The 12,383-nt window shown below is 36.2% G+C and overlaps 1 protein-coding gene and 1 long non-coding RNA gene across 22 annotated transcripts in view; one reads left to right on the plus strand and one right to left on the minus strand.

Annotated features, from left to right (window-relative positions):
• The window catches only part of LOC111932129 (uncharacterized), a 291,751-nt gene that overhangs the window by 50,264 nt on the left and 229,104 nt on the right, over positions 1–12,383 (plus strand). The window lies entirely within an intron of this gene.
• The window catches only part of B3GALT1 (beta-1,3-galactosyltransferase 1), a 174,999-nt gene that overhangs the window by 37,877 nt on the left and 124,739 nt on the right, over positions 1–12,383 (minus strand). For 7 of the 17 annotated variants that reach the window (XR_015288963.1, XR_015288962.1, XR_015288956.1 and 4 more), the window contains one exon: positions 10,810–10,911. The exons of 2 other annotated variants lie outside the window; for them this stretch is intronic. The gene's annotated coding sequence lies outside the window, so the exon portion shown is untranslated. Of the gene's footprint in view, positions 1–10,611; positions 10,667–10,809; positions 10,912–11,066; positions 11,133–12,383 lie in introns of those variants that run through there. 8 more of the 17 variants (XR_015288955.1, XR_015288957.1, XR_015288959.1 and 5 more) reach the window with 2 other exon arrangements.

The raw sequence follows: 12,383 nt of genomic DNA on the forward strand, positions 1-12,383 counted from the left end.
GGGCTATAGTCAGCTACCAAAAAAAAAAAAAGCCTCAGTGTATTGCTGTGCAGTGTGGCATCCCAAATTGCCACCATCAGGCTCATTCACCGAATTCAGTGCTTCTCAGTGGTGGTCATGGTCACATAGGAGATGCTGCACTAGAGGAAAGCTGCAGATCTCATATCTGTTCTGTTTGAGCCCTTCCAAGTTAAGCTATTCACCTGATCCTTTCTATTCTAAATATAAAAGAAATAAATAGTCCTGAAAGTAAAAATTAATAGCTCCCTGGTCTTAGATGACATGACAAAATCCTTTTCACTTTTTTCATATCCATAAATGTCTCTGGAGAGTGCGAGAGTTTTAACTGGCCAGGTGTGCGCGGTGATCTCATGTGACATTGGAGACAAGCCTGGATTTAGGGTTGCTCTAATGCATTTCACTTTGGAAAAGCAAAAGTAGGCTTCTGGACCAAACTTAATTCCCAGGCTGATGTGCAGGACGAGCCATTGGGCCAGGGCAGAGAGCAATGGTGGAGAGCAGGCCCGGCTGTGAGTGTGGCCATGCTGCTGGCTACGGCGTCCTGCTGGGCTGGGGCTGCCTTTGCCCTCAGGAGCCACTTCCTCGCTTGGCTGATGCAGTTTGTGGTGTGAGGAGCAGCAGAGGTGTAGAGTAGGAACAGAAGAGACCAACTCGTGAGAGCCATTAAAGCGGAGTTATCTGCCAGCCCCATGCTGGGTTTGTGTGCTCTGGGCTGAGCATCTCAAGTAGTGTCATGGCCTGCTGCTGTTAGGAATTGAAGTCACTTAGGGACTTAGTCACTTAGTGACTGAACCAAAACCCTGTTGTTAGCATATACCCATACCAGGCTTTCTCAGGGCAGACACAGCTTTATTTAAAAAGAATCCAAATAGGTGCTGGTCAAGCTGGTCTCATGAAAGGTCTTTGTTAAAAAATAAGCTGAAAACTTGGTAACCAGAGTTGCTAGTGTCTGTCAGAAAGAATAATCTGAAAAACAGAGGTAGCTGCTGCTTTAATAAATATTATCTTCCAGTGAAACATTTCCTAGAAGCTAAAACAGGAATATATTTTAGCAGATATTAATTGTGCTGTAAGGTTTCCTGCTGATTTGGTTTATGGCCTCTGCTCTTCTCTATCTACAGAACTTGGGTGGTCTTACATCATTCAGTTGTTCATGATGTTTATGTCATTAATAATTCTCAGAAGCTCTTTGGGAAAATTGCACAGGTGCATAAATCTTATATGTATTACTGTACCGTTTGTCAATAGGGAATTCCAGTCTTTTTTAAAAAAGTATTTCTCTATTAAAATGAAGATGGGTCAGGAACACTGATTTTATGATGATGGATGCTGAATGAAAAGCTTTAGAATAGCTAGAGATGTATATAAGTTATTTGTTGTTACCCATTTTCTCTTGCGTTTTCCTCCCCTCATAATTTCAGGATGGATCTCTTTGGCAGGCTCCCAGAACAGCAAGTATCTATACTAGGCTGTTGGATATATGCTGTTAAAACATATTGTCCGTGGCAGTGTTCAGACCATTTATATATTCTCTAAAACTTATTCTAAAGGGTCTTTCTGTTCACTCTCTATCTTAAAAGCCAGTTTCAACAAGCATTGCTGAGATTTTGATTTACTGTTATGAGTGATGTTTTAAATGTGCTGATGCTTTCACAGGAAGATGAAAAATACACTCTGGTGTTATTTTTTTCCAACCCTGCCTGCGATTTCAGGTACAAAAGGCAGATTGTGCTTTTGCTATTCAAAGACCCTTCTGAAACTCCCAATGACATTTAGGTATGGATTAATATTTTGTTGATTATTTTTAGGCTAAGCATTACGAAATACAAAGTCTGAATGTGCTGCAAATCTTATTCAGCGATTATTAATTCTTATTATCTGTAAAACTATCTGTCACTCCATAATTTCATTACAGTAAAATAATCAGCAGTTATATACCTGAATGGGATTATAAAATACTAGGAATGTATGATTGCTACAGCTTTTTTAATAATAGGATTACTTAGATTCTGAGGATTGTGTCCATCAATTGTTCTATAGAAAACAACAGAAGTGACAAATCTTGGGAATGCTGAATCACTGCTGAAATATTTGCACTAGGAAAATGCCAAACTAAGTTTAAAAATATTTTGTATTCATTCCAAATAAAGATATATGGGTATATATTCAGATTGGGTATAATAGAAAGATAATACTATTAACCAGTCACTAGACACTAGTGCCTCCATCCTTTTATCTAGACTTTGAATTATGGTCCATCCTGTAATATGGAGTTAGATATTGACCAGCTACCTTGTAAACTTGCCATGCCTTTGTCATGTTTGCTGAGTTTGCTAATAGTCTTTTTCAAATAGCCTCTGCATTCTTTGATAGAGAAGCGAATGCCTTTGTGGTTCAGTGGTGCAGATTTTTGAGTAATGAAATTTCTAATCTGTGTGCATTTAGACAAATTTGATGACCGATCAAAGTAGGAAATACACAGAAATTACAGCCCATTGAGTGGCCTAAACATCCAGTCACTTGTGTTGTTCCTTTTGCTTTATTGTTTAATTCTTCTAAATGCTGTGTTGCTCCTGAAATGCACACAGGAAGTTGAAGTTCAGTGTGGTTTACATTTTTATAGAATTAGATGTATAACGTCTGATTCTTAGCATCTTGACTGACATAATCCTCTCATGCAGCAGGCAAAGTTTGATCTCTGAAGCACTGATTTGCATGACCTACTTATGCACTAACATGTAGCTAGAGATACAATAGATGTGCTCTGTCATTATAATGACAATATAAGGCTCCGGGTGGCCTCTTTAGACAAACAGAGCTTTCAAATTAATACCTTGATAGTACATATGGAATGAAAAGACCTTTCCTCTAATAATGTGTACAAAACCTGATGTTTTTAACTGCATATATGTGCAATAAAATGAAACCTAATGTTGACATAGTTCTGAAGTGAAAAGATGATTATATCATTGCAGGTATTGACTAGTGTGCATTTAAATTACTTGCAGATGGCATTCTTCTGAATGTATTCTGCAACAATTCTAGTTGGTTTATGTTCTTTTAGATTTAAAAAGAAATTCCCATCATCTCTTTTCCTGGTCTGTTTGCAAAAATAGAAATATACCTAAATGCGAAAAAAATGAAACCTTTCTAGTAAACATGACCACATATTTGCCAGAAGCTATCCTGAGGTAGGACATATTTACATTATGGTTAGCCACAATGTTATCAAATGTTTTTAATCAATACTTTTTTTTCTGAGTCAGTATTCCATTAGTGACTTGTGTGATGTTAACTCAACTTTTTGGGTCAAGGAGCCTGTGCAGATCTTGAAGTTTCCAACACCTTTCTGAACAATTAATAATCTGTCTGTGCAAACCAGGAATTTTGGTGCTATGGAGACATGAAGTAGTGTCGCAAGTTTTAAATTGGAAAATAGCAAACAAAAATTTTTATGTCAGGGTAATTAGGCGCATCAAGACAGATGAAAGATATTAAATGCTCCCCATTCCTAATCTCACTGCTCATGAAAATGTTTCAGCACCACCTTCAGCATGTTCAGTCACCGTAGTGGGAAATATTTTCCTTCCTTTCCTATCATGCCCTGATATAATTTTAATTCTGTAGTTATAGTCAGTCCCTTCAAAACTAATAGTCATATTCTGTTTTCTTCTTCAGAATTATTAGACCTGGGATATGTGCTTAAGGCCATTTCCATGTAATAGCAAGCAGGGCTCATGGGGTCTGAAGTATTTGGTAGCTTCTGTGGTTTGAATAGTGATTGAAACAACATAACTTTCCCAGCAAACTGGGAATGAGCAATGTTTGTGCACAGCATATTAGTTAATTATTAATTAAAGGGAGATTGAAACTGAGGGGTATAATTGGTGAGTGGTAATGCCCATCCTTGGCTACTGTACAAGGTTTGCTGCCCGGGTGGGAGTTTGAAGCAGGGCTCTGTGTGGGCAGCTCTGTGAGTTTGTCATTGTTCTGCCCTTTGGTTATTTCATCCAGATATGCTGTGCATTCAGAATTACACCAGATGCACCAAGAATTAAAATGGAATTATCAATTTTTTTTATTTTTTTTTAAAGTAGACACTTTTCAATTTCCTGGAGCATTTGTTGATACTCTAGGGGAGGATATATCTTTTTCATCAAGATTGTTCTGTAAGTGGGTAGGTATTAATCTAAATGCAATTTATTTTTGTGTTTCAGGATCATTGTCTTGCACTGTCCACAATACTTACGCTTTAGACTTCAGCTTTGGGCTTACATAGTAGGAGGCATTGAGAACACTATGATTAAGGTTCATGTCATACCTGTCATGAATATTCATAAGTTATGGTCTTGTGCATTTTCCATGTACAGATGGATGAAGTTCATTATGTAATGAATGAACTAAAGATCCAAGTTCTGTTAGACTGTTTTGTGCTAGCTTTACCAGAGTAAAAATAACCATCTGCATAGAATTAAAAACATTCAGTTGCACTTTTATGTATAAAACTGGAAAGATTGAAGGATGTACAATTATTACTACATCTAAAATGCGTCTTTGAGTGTCCGTGTTGAATTGGTTCAAATTCTCTTTTGTTTTTTCTAGAATTCTTCTCTAAATAGGATTTCTATTACGTATGTAAGAAAATACTTGGTTTTCCTTGTGTTTGGATTTTGAAATATTTACTGGTGGTGGTAGAAATACTAATTATTTGCTAAAAATTAACAGCAGCAGTAGTCCTGTGCAATTAATTTCACCAGGGTATTTGATTCAAGATGAAGTAAAAGTGAGTTAGTCATGTGTCCAATTTTTGCTTCCACTACTTTACTTCAAATACTTTATCATATATTGCTGATGCATATTCTCCTAGGTGAAAACAGTAGTTAAACACGTCTTAGCCTGAAAATATTCATTTGGGTGTGATGGATACGCAGTACACCCGGAAGGAATGTCAGCTAGTTTATATCTGAGCTGATGCATAGTTGATTTTTTTTAACATAATCTTTCTTTAGTGTCACTTTACTTGGGCCAAAATCAATTTTGTATAGAAACTGTTTTACAGCTTGTGTGGAATGAACTTGTGCTTTTGATTTGTTTCCTAATAAGGTGGTCTAGGTTAGTAACTGTGAAAGCTGCCTTTACCTGGCACATTTTATGGTCCTTTTGTGAAGATTAAAGAGATAAGAAAGGCAAATCCTCAGGGACCTACTAAACGTGCAGAGTTTTTCAGATTACCAGTGAGAGATGAAGTGGATAAGTTTGATCCTCATGATTACAGTCTGTTCTGTAAACAAAGAAAATCTCTCAACCATAGATGTGTGTTTGGACATTTCCCCCAGAAGATATTTTCATATATGAAAACCCCCCAAATTTGAAACTATTTTCTACCTTGGCAGCCAGAAGATGTGTAGGCACTGTCAGAGAAATGCTGATCCTACATTCCATTATCCTGTCTTTAATGCCGAGGACACAGTTATGCTGTGTTGTATCTTTTATAGAGATATCAGGGTGCTTTTTACAACATGGGAAGAAGAAATAGAAGATTCAGCAGGACAGGAACTTTTTTATGTTAGTAGCCAAAACAATAAAATCTGCCCTAGAATTACCACTTTCCAGCAGCAGTAATTCCAACAAAAAAGTACAGCATAAAAGTACTGGTGAGTGGCTTATACGTGAATAGACAGGGATATAGAATAGTCCCTTTTAAGGTAAAGGGTAGGGCAAAGGGGTAATGTTTAATGACTGCTTTTTACTGGCTGGAAAAATGCTGTATGTAAATGAATAGAAAGGAATAATCACTGGTTGACATGTTGCTAGGTTGGGTTTTTTTGTCGTTGTTTTTGAGGTTATTTTGTTTTTTATTTAATATCATCTGTTTCCTAAGTTTATTCTAAATGTGGAACCTTTTGAAATCCACTTGTAAGTGGTGTGTATACTTATCCTATTATTCATTAAAAGGATTATTGAGTGTACCTCTTGTTTTAAGCTTTGAAAATATGCCCTCTAGGTCCTAAGCCTCCTTTTTTTCTTTGTAAATTGATTGTCAAAGTCATCTACATATATGCAATAAAATTGTGATATATGAACAGAGATGGCCTTATGCTGTCAATAGTGCTCTGGCCACAAGTTCCAAATACAAACTGCTATGAAGAAAATGGGCTGCGCCAAAACCTGAACAGTGTCTGAAAGGATGGGACAAAGTTGACAGACAAAGAATTAATTCAAAATAGGTTGTAGTACCAGCCTGACCAGAAGAGGTCAAAAGTTCCCATGTGAGCTACCAAGCAGTTGTATGTTATCTCTAAGCGCTTTGGCACCATAAGGAAAGGAACAGCCTGGCCATTAGCATGGTGTGTTTCAGTGTGCCACCAATGGTTATCGTGGATGAATATGCAGCCTTGACATTACTGAGATAGTACTGGGCCTATCTATGCTTCTGTATTGCACATTTTTGCAGTTCTCCTCAACATATAACAGCATACAGTGCTCATTTTGTATGGATGGATGTCAGTATCCTCTGAACTTGTATAAATAAACCAAGGAATTGCAGTTTCTTTCTAGGAGATATGACACTTGAATCAAGTGAAATGTCACCTCTTTGCTCTGCAATGGAGGCATTACCATTGTATTTGAACTGAAGATCAGTGCAGTTTGTTTGCTTAGCAAGCTGAAGAGCAATTTCATGCCAGATATGTGTCCCTCTGCAGAGGGCTAACAACACCATGTACATACATAACTGCAATTTTAGTATAGCTCCTCAAGTTGCCATCATGAAAACTGCATTGGGTTTATTCTTTAATACCTTGATTACAATAGATTATTCAGTAGCAGAGAGACCAGGCACAGCTGTGTAATGTTTGCCATGTTGTGGCATCTGGACTGTTGTTTATAACTTTGATAAGGTACAAAATGACCTACTGATAATGTTGAATTATTGCAGAAGTTGGAAAGGGAGAAAAGAAAATTACATATCTTTCTGATTATTGATAAATCATATTTAATCCTTCCAACTTTTCTTAGCTTTTGAAAGGCTATGTGAACACATTGTCAACATTTTACTTTTTTTTCTTTAAATTAATGCAAGTAGATGGTTTGTTGCATCTCCTGCCTTGAGGATTCTCCTCTTTTTCTTTGCCAGGTTCTCCAAGTCATCATTCACACAACTTGCTTTATGTGATTACTGTTCTGTTCTCACGTCCAAGATGCCATTTAGTTTGAACTTGAACAGGGAATTTTGCTTTTGGTAATGTAAACTAAGGTTGTTTCAGTTTGTTTCTTTCTTGCCACTTCCCACCTCTAAGGTTTATATGTTTTTGAAATCAGCCTTCTGGAAGAACATGAAACACCACATACAATAACTGTAATGAAGTTACTTGTCAGTGAACTAAAATTCTGAAGTGAAGTTTTTCATTAATTAAATACTAGAAATAACCAAAAACTGCAACAAGCTATGCTATTTTGAGATTAAGTTCCGTCTATTTGGATATCAGCTTTCAGTATTATTCAGATTTTCTGCATTAACAATAAAGTTTAAAAGCCAAGTATAAATGAAAAGCATGTTCTGATCAGTTACCCAAGGAAAGTTGAAATCTGGTAGTTTAGCACCTGTCTGCAAATCAAAAGTCATAGAATAAATTTTCAGGTTGTGGTCCCATAGTGTTGCATAGCTGGAAATTATAAAATTGCTGCTGTAACTATTTCAATGCATTTTCTGTGATCTAATTTTAAAACTTTAGCTGTAAATGATTATCAAATTACCATGCCCAGTGCCTCCACTTAGACTTAGTTACATAATTCATTTTGCCCTTGCTTTAAGGAAGACCAAAGTGATAGTGCTGTTGCACTGAATCAGGAAGTTAGGACTGAGTGATTTATTTGAAACTCAGGTAAATGCTATTTAGGTTAAAGTCCAGCTGGTGTGAAATCTGTCTCTGAAGGCACAGACTTGGACTGATCTAGGCTGCAGGTGACATCTCTTGCTGCCATTCAGGGTTCCCTATATTTGTGTAAATATTCTACACTTCAGGGTATAAGTATATAGCAAACAGAGCATGTGCAGTGTGTTGTGTATTCCACCCTAGGCTATGCTTTTTTGCACATGCTTGCATATTCAGTTGCTTCAGTTTATTTTTATCACAGAAAATGTATGTGCCAAAACTGAGGGGATTTAGAATAGTCCCTTTTAAGGTGAAGGGGAGGGGAAAGGGATAATGCTTGCTGCTGCGACTGGCTGGAAAAATGTTGTATGTAAATTAATATATTTTGCCTTTTTCATTGGACAGACAGTAGTTTAAAGCAATCCTAAAGGATTTCTTCCCACTATGAGTTTTGTACAGCAGCACAGCAAATTGTCACTTGGTACATTATTCTAATGGGACATGGTTCCTGGCTGCTGGGTTGCTGTGCAGCATTAAATTATGTGAATTAATTGCTCAGTGCTGTATCCCGGTGAATCGATGTTTACAAGTGTCTGCAATCATACAGATCAGATTTCTGAGTGACCCTGCCTGTGAAGAATAATCATTTCAGGCATCTTAATCTCCCTTCCTTTAGCACAGGTGTCTAAAAATAAATGCCATGATTGTGCTTAATTTTGTGCTTTTAACTTGGCTGACTTCTGTGGATCCTTCCAACCACCTCTTCCTCCTGGCTCACAAAGAAAATAATTTCCCTGACTCAGGTCTGTTGTTGTCCTTCTAAGGGTGCTTTCCAGCTCTGAGTGGCTGAAAGGTCTTCTATTTAGTCCTTTGCCAGCCTCCTTTTGCTGATATATAAAGAGTTGCTATTTGCTCTGAGAAACAGCTTGATATGCACTTCTGCAATAGTGCAGAAGGGGGAACATTACTGTCCAAATACAGCAGCTGAGGTACGCTTTGAAACTGAGGAGCTTTAACACCCACCTTGGCAGGATTGACTCGGCATACTTGAAATTTCAACCTCACTGCTGACCCCTATATTGTGTCAGCTTGGGGGTTTGAAATTTAGCCTTGAATCAAACTTGTTTCTGAAATTATATTTATAACAGGAGAAGAAAGGAGAATAAAATGATATTGAAACTTACATAAAATTCCTGGGAAAGAATGGATTAGGTTGCTAAGTTTTCCCCAAGCTTCTGGTTTTTTCAATTATGAATAAGAAAGCAATATGAGCAGCAGCTGACTTGCTGATCCCTGTCTTCACTTAGAGCTCAGGCATTAATTTAGAGGACTGAATGCTTTTTTTTCACTAGAGCCTTTACAATTCTACCATTCACAGTTAATACTGGTACTCTGCAGGGCAGAAAATTTTACTAGAGAAAGAATACATTAAGGCTTATTCTGCTTTTAATAGAATTAGTAGAACTTTAACCGTTGCTTGTAAAAGGAGAAAAAGATCACTGTATTAAATATAAATCTTTGTTACAGATTTACTCACACCATTTTGAGTATATTTTAAAAAGTTTGCCTCTTATTTTCTAGGGCATTATGTTGGTTTCAGTCTCTCCATAAATAGTTTCTATTTATGGAACAGATCTAGATAAGTAGTTTGCAGTTGTCAAAAAGATACATGTTTTTGTATGTGTTTTCTTGCTTTATCTTTATGCAAATGCTTATTTATTCATGCTTTTTAAAGGACCACAGGAGGTATACAGACTTAATTTTTTTTTTCTGTATGGTTAATACCAGCAGTTTAGTTCTTTGTTTTCATTTGTAAGTACTTCAAACTGCCATAGAAAGGAAAATTGGGCTTTTATATATTTAAGTACACATAAAGATTAAAAGAATTTCAACCCTCATTCTTCAGTCACCTACATCATGATAATGGATCTCTAATATGAAAGTTCTATTTTATGAAGTGCTATTACCAGCATTTGTTTTTATTTTTCATCTTGGAAAAACATCTTATTTCCAACCTAAATTCTTACTACATATTTGTAAGGTTCCTTATATTATAAACACTTCTGTATCTCAAGAGGTTATGTAGTTTATTGCTTTTGACTTAAAAACATTCTTACAGGCAGTTGTAATACTGAATTTTTAGTAAAATAATGTGTGGAATTAAAAAAAAAATAGGGTTACTATCACCTGGATCACTAAGTTGTGTGTTTAAATGTGTGTTCCTCTGCACTGCATTTTGTGCTAGTATTGAATATTCTATTCTGCAAAAATTCAGTATCAGTTAAAAGACCTTTGTAGTGCAAATAAAATGTACCTATTCCCTTTTAATGTGATGGCAGTAATGAAGTGAAATGCATAAACCAAAGTATTTAAGGTATGTAGGTATTCAGGGTACCACGTTTGTGTGGAAATGAAAGACACCATGAACACTGTGATACTTATATTTAAAATGTGAGTCCTTTTATAGCGTAACAGCAACCTCCATTCTCGACCTTCGACTGACCTCGTGTACCACACTGCCTTAAAGATGGGATAATAATGGAAATAGCCTTTGCTTATAGTTTTCTGTAGAACAAATGGGTTTTAGTAGTTGCTTTTGTATTTGTGCTATGCAAAATTTCCAGTAAATTAATTTCAGCCTTTATATTTTATCTTCCATTTTGGATTCTAAGGAGGGAGTGCTTTCTTAGGTTTTCTTTTCCTGTTAAACACTTACATTTAGTGTAAAGAGTGAAATCCAAATCTTTAATCATTAACAGGCCAAAGAACTGCTGAAGAATAAAAAATTTCAGTCAACACAGTTTAATAAAAACTATATAATCAAATGACATTATATATTAGTGTGCATTTTTACTGTTGTATTATCTATAAAATCTAAGCAGTCTATAAATCATAGAATTATGTAGGTACTTACCATTTTAAAAGCAGCATCAAGTGGAATTGGAAAATCCCCAGGGTGTAATCAATAATTGTTTAAAATAATGAGCCTTTATGGTATTATTTTCAAGTGCACCATCTGAAATCAGAGGAAATTTACTGATAGTTGTATATTTTGTTGAAAAAAATGTTCAGACATGTATTAACTAAAAAATCCATGTCTGTTGCCTGCTACAGAGTACAAGAATGATTTATTTTGAAAATGTCTTTCAGCTGGGTAACTAGGTAACTTACACTGTGCTGCATGAAAGAGTTTGGACTGCATTTTGTGAAGCTGAATTCCAGTGCAATGAGTGAAGGAAACAGATGGAGTAAGAGGAGGACAGATGGGTATCAAAAAACTACAGCTGCTGTTTGCAGTACCTGTGCCTTAACTGCCATAAATCAATTTATTTTCATTTACCAAAACAGAAAAATCATGGATTATTATGCCAAAGCACTACAGGTCCCAGAATCACTCTGTTGAAAGCATCTATATGTAGTAGTTAATTCAGGTCCTAAATGAGCTACATCTGAGAATAAGTTTCTGTGGGTAAGAATGTCACCACCAGTCCAGTCATTTCATTCTGCCAGGGAGGTGTAAATGTCTCTCATCCCATGGGGGGAGGATTAGTGGGTTATTAGTTACTATGTTGGACAGCTTTAATGTTTTTCTTGTGGACAAGAGGTGGCTTGCTGCAGTGATGCCATGAGTGCTAAGGGACTGCTCTGCCACAAGGCTTCAAGCAGTCTGTGAGACAGCTGAATCTACAGAGCCCAGAATTAAGGCTAAGAGTGCAGGAGGCCACTTTCTCTCTCCTGCAGCAGCTTTTAATTGCAAGAAATGAAATGGTGGTTGAGAAAATCAAATCACTATTACTATATATTACTAATACATACGCTACTACTATATATATTACTGTATATATAGATACACCAACAGCCCTTATTTTCTGTGTGGCACAGCTGCTCTGTCACATACTTGACCTTGACCTAATTTAATCATCCCTGTGGTTAAACAGGAAGTTCAGCTGAGAGTCAAGTAATTTTTTCTCTACCCTCACCCCACCAGTTACTGCTAGCTTGTCGCAGATACTGTTGAATTTTTATACGAACACCTGTCCATTAGAAATTGGATGGTGGCCATACAGACAATTTAAATTTATTTTAGAATGTCTTGCAATTAGCAGACTTGGAAAATTGTAGAATGCAAATAGAAATCACCCTTGTATTAGAAATACGTGAGAAATTAAGAAATTCATGTTGGAATGTGTAATCTTTCGTGTTGAATTTATATCAGGGAGTTTTATGCTAGAGGCACTGCATGAAGTTGCCACTATATTTTGGGGCAACAAGGCAGAAGTATGAAAAGGTACCTAACTTGAGTATCTTGGAATTGGTTTTCTGTGACATTTTTATCAAAGTTCCTTTTAAATTTCCCTATGAATAGTTTGAATTTAAAATTCATATATTTTTTAAAAAATTAGTACTTAAATTTCTAATTGCAAAAAGTATTAGGGCTTAGAATAACTACTTTTTGTAACAAAACATAACTGAAATATGGTATTTTCT

The sequence above is a fragment of the Cyanistes caeruleus genome, chromosome 7, assembly GCF_971803275.1.
Source record: "Cyanistes caeruleus chromosome 7, bCyaCae1.hap1.1, whole genome shotgun sequence".
NCBI lineage: Eukaryota > Metazoa > Chordata > Aves > Passeriformes > Paridae > Cyanistes > Cyanistes caeruleus.